Raw genomic sequence first — 11,792 nt, forward strand, 5'->3', positions numbered from 1 at the left:
CTACCCTTTTCTGATGCTCCCAGGTGAGTCATGACAACTCCAAATGGATAAGAGAATGAGTGAATAAACGAATATCTCAAGAGATTGAGACCATCCTGGCCAGCATGGTGAAACCCAGCCTCTACTAAAAATACAAAAACTAGTTTGGCTTGGTGGCTGGCACCTGTAGTCCCAGCTACTCAGAAGGCTGAGGCAGAAGAATCACTTGAACTCCGGAGGCAGTGGTTGCAGTGAGCCAAGATCGCGTCACTGCACTCCAGCCTGGGCAACCTCTCAAAAAAAAAAAAAAAAATGTCACAGGACATTTTTAGTGAACATCTATTTTTTTGTGTGTGTGATGTCAGCTGATGTCACATGTCAACTGATCTTCATTCCTGCTAGAGAATCAGTCAAGATTGCTGAATAAAGAATGAGAATATGTGTGGCTAATTTTTTAGCATTTATTATGCACTGGGCATAGTACACATGATCTTTATTTGCATTAGCTCTTCTGACCCTCACACAACAGTCTCATGAAATAGGATTATTATTCCCACGTTACAGGTGCACAAACTGAGGCCTAGAGTTAGTCATGAGAATAGTCTGGGTCATCCAACCAGAAAATGGCAGCATAAGACTATGAGCACAAGGATCTGTCCAATTTCAAACCCTATGCAGGATGTGGGAACCATCCAGTTACAGCATTTGGTTGGAATTCTGTTCAATCAGAACTTAAGCACCTGCCGTGTGCTCATGCAATCTCAAGATGACATAGGGAATATGAAGAGGAGCTTGTGAGCCAGTAGAGGAGGTATGATGTGCACACAGGAGCTGTGCTAAATCACACTCCACCCCCATGGCATTTTGCATTGTATCATGAAATGGCCCAGGAGTCCACATTAATCTGAAAAAACCAGAGAGGGCTTCCCAGAGAAGGTGGCATTTGAGCCAACTGCAGAGCCTTAAAAGAGAAGAAGGATTTTTGCAGGCAGGTAGTGGGGCAGGATAGGCCAGGGACTTGGAGACTGCACAATTACTACAACAATGACAACGTAACTGGAAGAACCCTGACCTTGGAATCCCACAGCCTAATTTCATGACCTCAGTCACTCATATAGTGCCTTTAGGCACGTCCCTGCATGTTTTGGAGTCTCAGTTTCGTCATCCAGAACAGGAATAGTGGAGATGATGCCACACTCCAGACCCATTGGGAGGATGCAATAAGAGATGGTTGTAAAAGCACTGGGTAAACAGGAAATGCTGAAAAAATGTGGATCGTCATGGTTGCTATGGCTACACAGAGGGCACCGAAGGGAGCCACACTCCCAGCCGTGAGCATCACGATGAGGCAGAAACCACTGGTGTTACAAAGGAGGCAGGTTGTACCCTGCCTGCGCCTTCATCACAGAGAGCTTGAGACAGAGGCTCCGAGGAAGGGGGCCCCATTGCTCCTGGGGACACCCACAGATACAAATCACAGCTTAGACAAACATGAAGTGTTCTCTCCGAACACCAGGACTAAATCCCAGTGACATGGGAGGGATAGTGGGACACGGCTGTGTCTCCTAAATTTAGCCTGACTTTAGCTCCCTATGGAGGCTGGGAGCCTGTGCCATCTTCCAGGGGTGTCTCTAAAGATAAAGTTGCAAACAGGCCGTACACTCCCCTCACCTGTTCAGGGACCACAGGCTGACAGTCTGCATCTGCAGTGTTCGCAGAAGAGGGTGGAAATAAGGCAATGGACCGTGGTCTGGCTCTGTGATCCCTGGGACCTTTCTGAGGACACAGGACTCTCTAGTCCTCTCTAGAAAGCAAAGCTGGTGAATAAATACAACGTCACCGACTTTAGTAAGGACATTCTCTAAGAACTTCACTTAGCATCTGGATTTGGCTAAGTGCCAGTAAGACATCTCTGATCTCAGTTCACTTAAAGTATCCATCATTCCCACTTTACAGAGGAGGAAACAGGCTGCCCAGTGTGGTGACATTCCAGGGTCACACTAATAGGAAACAGTAGAGTCAGGATGTCACTGGATCTTTCTAGACTGGACCCCCGATCCTTACAGCACACAGCCTGCCTTCACCGTCTGCCCACACACCCTTCACCGCCTCCATTAGTTGCACTTCCCTCCTTCTTTGCCTCCTCATCCCACCCCCTAAGCCATCCCAGTCTTCCCCAAACAGGCAAGAAATTGATGAGGGCTGTAAGGTCCATGAGGGAAGGGATCATATGTGTTTTGTTATCTACTATGCCGCAAACCTCTAGAAAAATGCCATAGATAGAGAAGGCACTCAATTCATATTTGTTGTATAAATAACCCCTCTCTCAAATCCTACATCTAATTCATTATGAATCCTATAGGCTCTACATTCAACACATATCCAGAACACTTACTAAAATAGCTCAAGTTTAAAAGACTAGGCATAGCAAGTGTTGGTGAGGATATGGGGTTTGATACTCTCATATGCTGCTTATGGGAAGGTAAAATAACACAATCACTCTGGAAACAGTTTGACAGTTTTCTGTCAAATTAAACATACACCTACCATGTGTTTCTGACAGTCCACAGCTCACTAGTCATACAGGAGAAAAGAAAGCATATGTCCATACAAAGACTTGTACACAAATGTTCATAGCAGTTTTACACATCGTTGCCAAAAACTAGAAATGACCTGGAGAATGTCCATCCACAGATGAATGCATAAACAAGCTGGGGTGCATCCACATATTGGAATTCTACTCAGTACTAAAAAGGAATGAACTATTGATACATGCAACTATATGAATGAATCACGAAATAATTAGACCAAGTGAAAGCAGTGAAAGGAAAAAAAGATACCTAGTGTACGATTCCATCACTGCAAAATTCTTAAAAAGAAAAAGAAAAAGGCAAACTCACCTACAGTGATGGAAAGAAGATTAGTGGCTTCCTGAGACTCGAAGGAGGGTGAAAGGAAGGAGGCAAGGTACGATGAGAATGAGCAGGAGATAGGGTCACATAGTGACCTATTTTGGTGATTATGGAAATGTTCATTCTCTTCATTATTGTGATGATTACATGGATCTATATATGCACATTTTAGAAGTTATCAATTTGTATACTTTATGTGCAGCTCATTTGTTATATGTCAATTATACCTCAATAAAGTCATTTAAAAAAATACATTTAGGCTGGGTGCAGTGGCTCACACCTGTAATCCCAGCACTTTAGGAGGCCTAGGTGGGAGGATCACTCGAGTTCAGAAGTTCAAGATTGGCCTGGGCAACATAGCAAGACTGTCTCTACTAAAAAATTAACAAAATGAGCCAGACGAGGTGGTGCATGCCTATAGTCCCAGCTACTTGGGAGGCTATGGTGGGATAATTACTTGAGCCTGGGAGATCAGGCTGCAGGGAGCTATGATCACACCACTGCACTCTAGCCTGGGCAACAGACTAAGGCCCTGTCTCAAAAAAAATGTGTGTGTGTGCATGTGTGTGTTGGTGGCGGTGTGTGTATGTGTGTGTTGAAAATCAGCCATTTCTCACAGCCCCCACAGCAAGCTACCCTGCTCCAAGAACTACTACCACCTGGATGCCTCACTCTGCAGGCCCCAGCCCTGCTGAAATTGCTGCTGCTAGCAGAACATGCTATTCTCTCTGCCGTGGATGCTTACCAGGTCCACCCATTCCCAAATGATAACAATTCACAGCTGCTCCTTCTCCAAAAAATTATGCTGAGCCGACGAGAGTTACCTTGCCTGGGAGGTTATACCCCCATCCTAGAGATGGACACCGACAGCCCCTGACTGATAGAGGAGTACAAAAGTCTGGCCCCCTTGCTTCAAAAGCAGATGACTTTGCGGAGTGATTCATGCTCCACAGCCCACCACTATGGATGAGACCAAGCCCGGACTTGGCCTTGCTCAGCTCCTTCCCCTTCCCCATCCTAATTTACTTCCCCCTCTCCAGTTTTTTTTCTAAAGTGTATTCTCTCAATAAATCATGAGAACATGAACCCCTTCTCAGGCTCAGAGAACCCAACCCAAGGCAGCTGGTTTCCAGAAGTGGTTCTAAGAAGCAGATCCAAGCATGGGATTCTGGGATGGGCCACTCACAGGCCTGGTGGAAGGTGGAGAACTGGGCATCCAGAGCAGGGGGCAGCTGCACAGCTGTTGAGACTTTCACCTGTGCTGCCTGACATGGGGCGCAGGTGGGAGGTGCACAGATTCATGCAGTACCTCTGGAGTTTGAGAAACACCAGAGAACCTCTAGAAAAATGCCACTGCACTCTAATCTGGGCAACACACTAAGACCCTGTCTCAAATATATATATATATATGTGTTGGGGGGTGTGGTGTGTGTATGCATGTGTTGAAAACCAACTATTTCTCACTTGAACTCCTGAACACGGATGCTTTGAAGAGAGAAAATGACATGCTCAGGACAATTAGGCATCAGTGCAAAGCAATTATGAGAGGTAGACAGCTTCTTCAACAGCATTTAAAGAGACCCTCATCTCTTGCAATTAATTGGACGAAAGACCCAGATGAGGTCTGGACACAGAACATAATTATCAGAGTAGTAGAACTTCAGAGAAAGTTCCCTCCTCCACCTGACAATTATATACCAAGTCAAAGTCCTGATAGAAAGAAGTGAGACCCTGAAATCTGAGAGAGATATCTATGTGGGGTACACTTGAACTCCTGAATCCCCAATCTTCCTGGACTCCCTGGGCCTGCAGAAACGCTCACCCCTCCTTGCTGGAAGAATCCTCCCCATCCTCTGCCTTGATTTAAGTTTGTATAGAAGCCTCAGTGAGGCAAGTTCCTTAGAGCACAATGCTAGCCCTCTTCACAAGGTGTCCCTGACTCCTTTCCTCACCACCAGAGCCATAACCAGGACCAATTCACAGCCTGGTTTCACTGGGCAAGTGCTTGACCTACTAAGGGAAGACAGGGATTATGCAGCAAAGGAGCTATAAGACCTGGCTAACGGGAAACAGCAGAAACCACGAGAGCATATATGGAAGTGGATGCTGAAGGTGTTGAATCAAGAGGAGAAACTGAATATAAATCTGGATAACAGAAATTTTGTTGATAAAGGGGCACACCTCATATCACAGGATTTATCACCCCGGCAATGACTGCAGGAAATGATTCTAAGATGCAGCTGGGATGGCTTTTGGAAGCTGCCACATAGATGTGAGAGTAGTCCAAAGACTCTTATACTACCATATAATGCCACATGGCCCTCAAAATCTAAAATATTTACTTTCTGGCTTTCTACAGAAAAAGGTTGCTGACCCCTGATATACGGTGTTGATCAATAACAACATGATGTCCCCAGGATTCAACAAGAGTATTGTTTAATCTACAGAATCAAAAGAGATGAAGATTCAATGCCATCCCTATCATAGTCCCAATGGCTTTTTTTTTTTTTTTTTTCAGAAATGGAAAAGTCAATCCTCTAATTCTTGTAGAATTACAAGGAGTTTAAAGTAGTCAAAACAATCTTGGAAAAGAAGAATATGTACTCAAAACATCCTAGTCACATGAGTATACATTCAAAGCAGAATCACTAAGTAGTTTGCACTACGTTTCTAATATGAGTGTAAGTGGATATCAAAAAAAAGACAAATGCTGTTCAGGGAAAAAAGTTGGTAAGCCAGAGGTTAAACAAAAATAAAATTGCTTTATATGAAAGAAAGAAAGAGCGAGAGTGAGAGAGAAAGAAAAGAAAGAAAGAAAGAGAAGAACAGAACAGAACAAAGTTGGAGAACTCAAACTTCCGAATTTCAAAACTTACTGCAAAGTTACGGTAATCAAAACAATGTGGTACTATCATAATGATAGACATATAGACCAATGGAACAGAATTGAGAGTCCAAAAAATAGACCCATACATCCAAAGCCCATTGATCTTCAAAAAGGGTGCCAAGACCATTCAATAAAAAAAGGATAGTCTCTTCAAAAAAAGATGCTGGAACAACTGGATATACACATGCAAAAGAATGAAGTTGGACACCTACCTCAAACAATATATAAAAATCAGCTCAAACAAATTAACAGCTTAAATATAAGAAACAAAATTATAAATTTCTTAAAAGAAGACATGGGGCAAATCTTTATTACCTTACATCAGGCAATAGATTCTTAGACATGACACCAAAGACAAAAGCAACAAAATCTTCATCAAAATTAAAACTGTTTTTGTAACCAAGTACATTATCAATAAGGTGAAAAGACAACCCACACCATGGGAAAAAAATATTTGCATATATATGATAAGAGTCCAGTATCCAAAATATACATAAATAACTCTTAGAAACCAATAGAAGACAACCCAATTTTTTTAAATGGGCAAAGGGCTTGAATCAACATTTTTTTAAAGAAAATATGCAAATGGCCAATAAACACATGAAAAAGATGCTCAACATCATTAGTCATTTGGGATATGCAAATCAAACCCACAGTGAGGTACCACTTCACACCCACAGGATGACTATAATCAAAAAATCAAAAAGTGTTGGCAAGGATGTGGAGAAGCTGCAACTCTTGCACATTGTTGGTGAGAATGTAAAATGGTTCGACCACTGTGGAAAACAGTTTGGCATTTTCTGAAAAAGTTAAACATCGAATTGCCATATGACCCTACAATTCCACCCCTAGATATATACCCAAAATAATTGAAAATAGGTACCAAACAAGTATAGGTACACGTATGTTCATAATAGCACTACTCACAGTAGCCAAAGGTGAAAGCAGACCAAATGTCCATCAATGAATGGATAAGCTGTGATGTTTATAGATGAAAAAATATCCAGATAAATACACACACAATGAAATCTTATTCAGCTATAAAAATGAAGTACTGATACATGATACAACATGGATAAACCTTGAAACATTATGCTAAGTGAAAGAAGCCAGACATAAAAGGTCCTATCTTTTATGATACCATTCATATAAAATATCTACAATAGATAAATTCAGAGAGACAATGCAGATTGGTAGTTGCTAGGGGCTGAAGTGGAGAGGAAAACTGCTTAATAGATGAGGGGTTTTACTTTGGAGTGATGGAAGTGTTTTGGAATTAGTGGTAATATTCGTACAACATTGTGACTGTACTAAATGCCACTGAGTTGTTCACATTAAAATGCTTAATTTCATGTTACTTGAATTTTGCCTCAATAAATTATTAAAAGAAAGATGAAGAATGGATGAGCGAGAGGCTGATTAGAACACCGGCAGACTATGGCCCATGGGGGACCCGGAGGACATGCCATATTCCCATTGGATAAGGACTACACTAGTGAGGGAACAGCGACACTGCGAATAGGCTCAGTACTGCCTGTCCTCAGTGGGCTTGGACAGAGTTGGAGATGTTGCTACAGAACTGGGATCCCTAGTGGCAATGGGGGTGCTAAACTTATGATGTAGCAGAGACATGGTGGTGGCACTTGACTTTCAAAACCAAAGTCAGTGGAATTACCATGTGTGCATCTAAATTGGAATGTCATTTAGGAAAATGAGGCCCTGACTGGCAGATATCTATGGCAGATACCAGCAAACTACAGCCTGCAGGCCTAATTCTGCTCATAATCTGTTTCTAGAAATAATTTTTTTTTTTTTTTTTTTTAAGAAACGGGGTTTCACCGTGTTGCCCAGGCTGGTCTCGAACTCCTGAGCTCAGGCTATCTGCCCACCTTAGCCTCCCAAAGCACTGGGATTATAGGCGTGAGCCACAGCACCCAGCTTTCTAGAAACAAATGTGTATTGAACACAGTCACGCCCGTTTGTTGCATATTATTTATGGCCACTTTTGTACTACAATGACAGAGTTGAGTAATTGCAAAAGTGACTCTAGGACCTGCAAAGCCTAAAATATTTACTATCTGGCCCTTTACAGAAGTTGCTTGCTGACCTCTAATTGACGAAAATGGCTAACAAAACATGATGTTCTCAGGATCCAACCAGGGTATCATTTAATATATAGAGTCAAAAGAGTTCAAGAGTGAATGAGCAGAAGACTGAGATTAGAAACTCCATTGGAAAGTCATGGTCCCGTGCCCAGTTTCCAGATCTAAATCACCTCCGACATCCTGAGCTCATCAACTGAAAAAGAAGATAGGTCCCCATAAGAAAGGCCCCTGTGACGCTACAGTAAATATGTACAGTAGTTATTTCCCAATTGGACCTGTGGCCATTAACTGAGAAGAAAGGGTAATTACAATGGGGAAATGGAAAATCCAGACCTTTTGAGGGAAGTTAGATGCAGGATCTAAGCTGGTACCAAGACACTGAGACCCAAAACCCCACCATGGTTCCTACATGGTAGTAGAGGCATATGGGGTCAGGTGAAAAATGGAGTCCTGGCCCAGGAACTGCAAGATAATTTTCAGTTCCGGAATATATGATTGCAATGTATACACTTACCAGTTGGCAGAACCTTACCATAGTTTCTTGGCCAGTAGATTAAGAGCTTCTGTCATACAAAAGGTCAAGTGGAAGCCTCTGAAGCTGCCCCTATCCCTGGGCCAAGAGGGTAAATCAAAAACATTATCACTTCCTAGGGGAATGGCAGAGATTAGTGTCATCTCAAAAACAAAAAATGCAGAGGGGGCTGAGCATGGTGGCTCACACCTGCAATTCCAGGACTTTAGGAGGCAGAGGCAGGCAGATCACCTGAAGTCAGGAGTTTGAGATCATCCTGGCCAATATGGTGAAACCCTGTCTCTACTAAAATTACAAAAATTAGCTGGATATGGTGGTGCGCACCTGTAATCTTTGCTACTCAGGAGACTGAGGCATGAGAATCGCTTAAACCCAGGAGGCAGAGGTTACAATGAGCCAAGATCATGCCACTGCACTTCAGACTGGGCAACAGAGTAAGACCCTGTCTCAAAAACAAACAAAAAACCAATGCAGAGGAGATGGTCCAGATCATATGTCCATTTAACACACTAGCCTGTCCCCTGTCGTGGCAGATGACAGTGAACTACGACAAACTTAACCAGTTAGTAACCCACGTGCAGTTTCTGAGCTGGAGGTGGGAATTACCCAGAGCAACTTAACATAGTTGAAGGTAAGTGGCAGGCAGCTATTGATCTGGCAAATGCTGTCTTTTCCATATCCAGCAGAAAGAAGTATCCAAAATAGTTCACATTCATAGCCATAGGATGAATAGCAGTATTCACTCAGTGCTGCCCTGGGGCTTTGGTAATTCTCCTTGATTCTGTCATAGTATTTCCAAAGGGACCTGGGCCATCTGGCCACAGAGCATCACAAAGGTCATGATGACAGCATGCCTGATGACATCACATAAATCAGGCCTTTCTATCAGGCCATGTGATCCAGCCGGCCCTATGGTATCAGATGTATCAGTAACAAGAGATACAAGACCTCTTGTATCAGTAACAAGAGATACAAGTACTCACAAAAGCAGGAGGTCAACCCTACAAAGAGCCAGAAACCTGCCACAGTTATTATTTTTAGAGGGCTCAAGATCTTGGGGATGCTGAGAATCTTCTTCCAAATAAAGAATGAGCTAGTGTGCCCTGTGCCTTCTGCTACTAAGAAAGAAGCTCAATATACTGGAGGTAGCATATTTCACACTTGGCAATATTGCTCCAACCAATTTGTCCAGTGATTCAAGAGGCTGCTAGTTTTGAGTGAGGCCCAGAGTAAGAAAGTACCAGGCAGCAGATTCAGACCGTAACACAAGCAGCACTTCCACTCGGGCCATGTATTAGTCCAATCTCATACTGCTATAAAGAGCTGCCTGAGACTGGGTAACTTATAAAGAAAAGAGATTTCATTGATTCACAGTTCTGCATGGTTGGCGAGGCCTCAGGAAACTTAAAATCATGGTGGAAAGGGAAGTAGGCATGTCTTACAGGGCAGCAGATGAGAGAGTGAAGGAGGAACTTCTAAACACTTATAAAACCATCATATTGTGAAAACTCACCCACTATCATGAGAACAGCATAAGGGAAACCACCACCATGATCCAATCATCTCCTATCAACATGCGGAGATTACAGGTCTCTCCCTTGACACATGGAGATTATAATTTAAGATGAGATTTGGGTGGGGACAAAGAGTCAAATTCTATCAGGCCATGTGATCCAGCCGGCCCTATGGTATCAGGGGTATGTGTGGTAGAAAAGGACATCATGTAGAATCTCTGCAAGTCCTAACAGCAGAGTCACAGGTGGACCTATAGGGTTCTACGACAAAACCATGTCATCTGCAGCAGAGATGTATACACACTTCCAAAAACAGCTTTCAGTATGCTACTGGAAAAGACCCTGGTAGAGACAAGAGTATTTGATCATGGGATACCACGTAGCCATGAGACTGAAACTACCCATTATGAACTGGGTACTCTCAGCCCCACTGCTAAGTCAAAAAGCCAGCAATCTATCAAACATAGACGTGGAAGATCCAGGATCAGGTTTAGACAAATGCAGAGGGAAAAAGTAATTGAATAAACAGGTGGCCCATACTCCATGTCACCAAACAGATTTGTGTCCATGTCTTCGCCAGCTCACATATGGTACTATGGAGGTTCCCCATGGCCAGCCAATGGAGAAAGGAAAAGTCCCAGTTTTGTTCCTAGATGTTGGCACAAACTGAAATTGGAAATTTCTGCACTCCAGTCCCACTCAGAGGGGCTCTGAAAGGCAGAAAATGCACCTAGTACCTGAAAGACAGTAGGGAGGGGAAATTCTCACAATGGGAAGAGCTTCATGCAATGCACCTGGTCACTTAGTCATTCACTTTGTGCAAAGAGAGAAGCAGCCTAAGGTAGGAATATACGTTGACTGGTGGGAAGTGGCAGATGGTATAGCCTGTAGGTCAAGAGTCTGAAATTAACAAGACTGGAGATTAGGGACGAGGAAGTCTTGGGTAGAGGTGAGAATGGACACATCATGCTGGGAATATTCTGGACCCCTCTGTGGTGACTGAGCAACCCTAAGCTTCTGGTAGAATTGGCAAAACCCAAGCTATCTGAAATAACAAGAAGAAATTGTTGTTGATTTGTAACCTGTAAATTTTCTTAGAATTTGGTTTCTCTGAAATGAGTTATTTGCTTTGTGAAGCTTGTTACTTACTGTATCAATTATATTTGAAAAAACAAAGGATAATGTGAAATGCTGAGATGCAACTTATAACTTTGGCTCTGTTGAACTGTTCTGGTAGAAACAGGAACTCTGTGAAAGGGACTAACCACACAGCTTGACTGCCGGAGAGAGATGACAACACGTAATAGGCTCCTCATTGCAGAGAGCCTATAAACAGATGTGTAATGGAGAGGCTTATTACCCAGATTCCTTTCCCAGGAAGGGCGTATTGATTAGGTCCCTGGAAAGGGAATGTGATCCTTATGGAGAGCCTATAAACGGACGCATGAGGGATGTCTGTCTCTGTGGTTGAGATAAAGATGTAAAAGTTTTTCTTCTCCCACTGCTCCTCCAGGCCTGCATGGAGGCCCCCTCCTCTTGCAGTTTTTGTGGTCAGGCTGGTTGTCCTGGGTCAGATCCTGTTCCCCCTGTAGCTGTGAGTCCAACATGTTCTTGCTGATAATCATAATCACAAATCTTGCCTAGGTGTATGATTTCTTTGCTGACACACAGAAAGTTATCTTTTCATTGTTCTGTTTTTATAATACCATGTTGTGATTTTTGTGCACCAGTTTTTGCGAATGTATTCTTTTTGTATAATTATCACTGGAACTTTGCATAACCTCACTCCCCCTCCCCTACTGAAAGAGCACAGTAAAAAACTGAGGCTTTCAGGGCAATGTCAGACATCCACAGAGCGGCTTT

The 11,792-nt window shown here is 43.0% G+C and overlaps 1 protein-coding gene across 1 annotated transcript in view; it reads right to left on the reverse strand.

Annotated features, from left to right (window-relative positions):
• Positions 1 to 9,201, reverse strand: part of LOC118146292 (uncharacterized) — a 328,556-nt gene extending 319,355 nt beyond the window's left edge. Inside the window, exons 1-2 of the transcript XR_013524390.1 lie at positions 8,416 to 9,201; positions 151 to 8,076 (exon numbers count right to left, since the gene is read on the reverse strand). The gene's annotated coding sequence lies outside the window, so the exon portion shown is untranslated. Of the gene's footprint in view, positions 8,077 to 8,415 lie in introns of the transcript that reaches the window.
• Positions 9,202 to 11,792: the final 2,591 nt, after the last annotated feature.

This window comes from Callithrix jacchus, chromosome 12 (genome assembly GCF_049354715.1).
Source record: "Callithrix jacchus isolate 240 chromosome 12, calJac240_pri, whole genome shotgun sequence".
Taxonomy (NCBI): domain Eukaryota; kingdom Metazoa; phylum Chordata; class Mammalia; order Primates; family Cebidae; genus Callithrix; species Callithrix jacchus.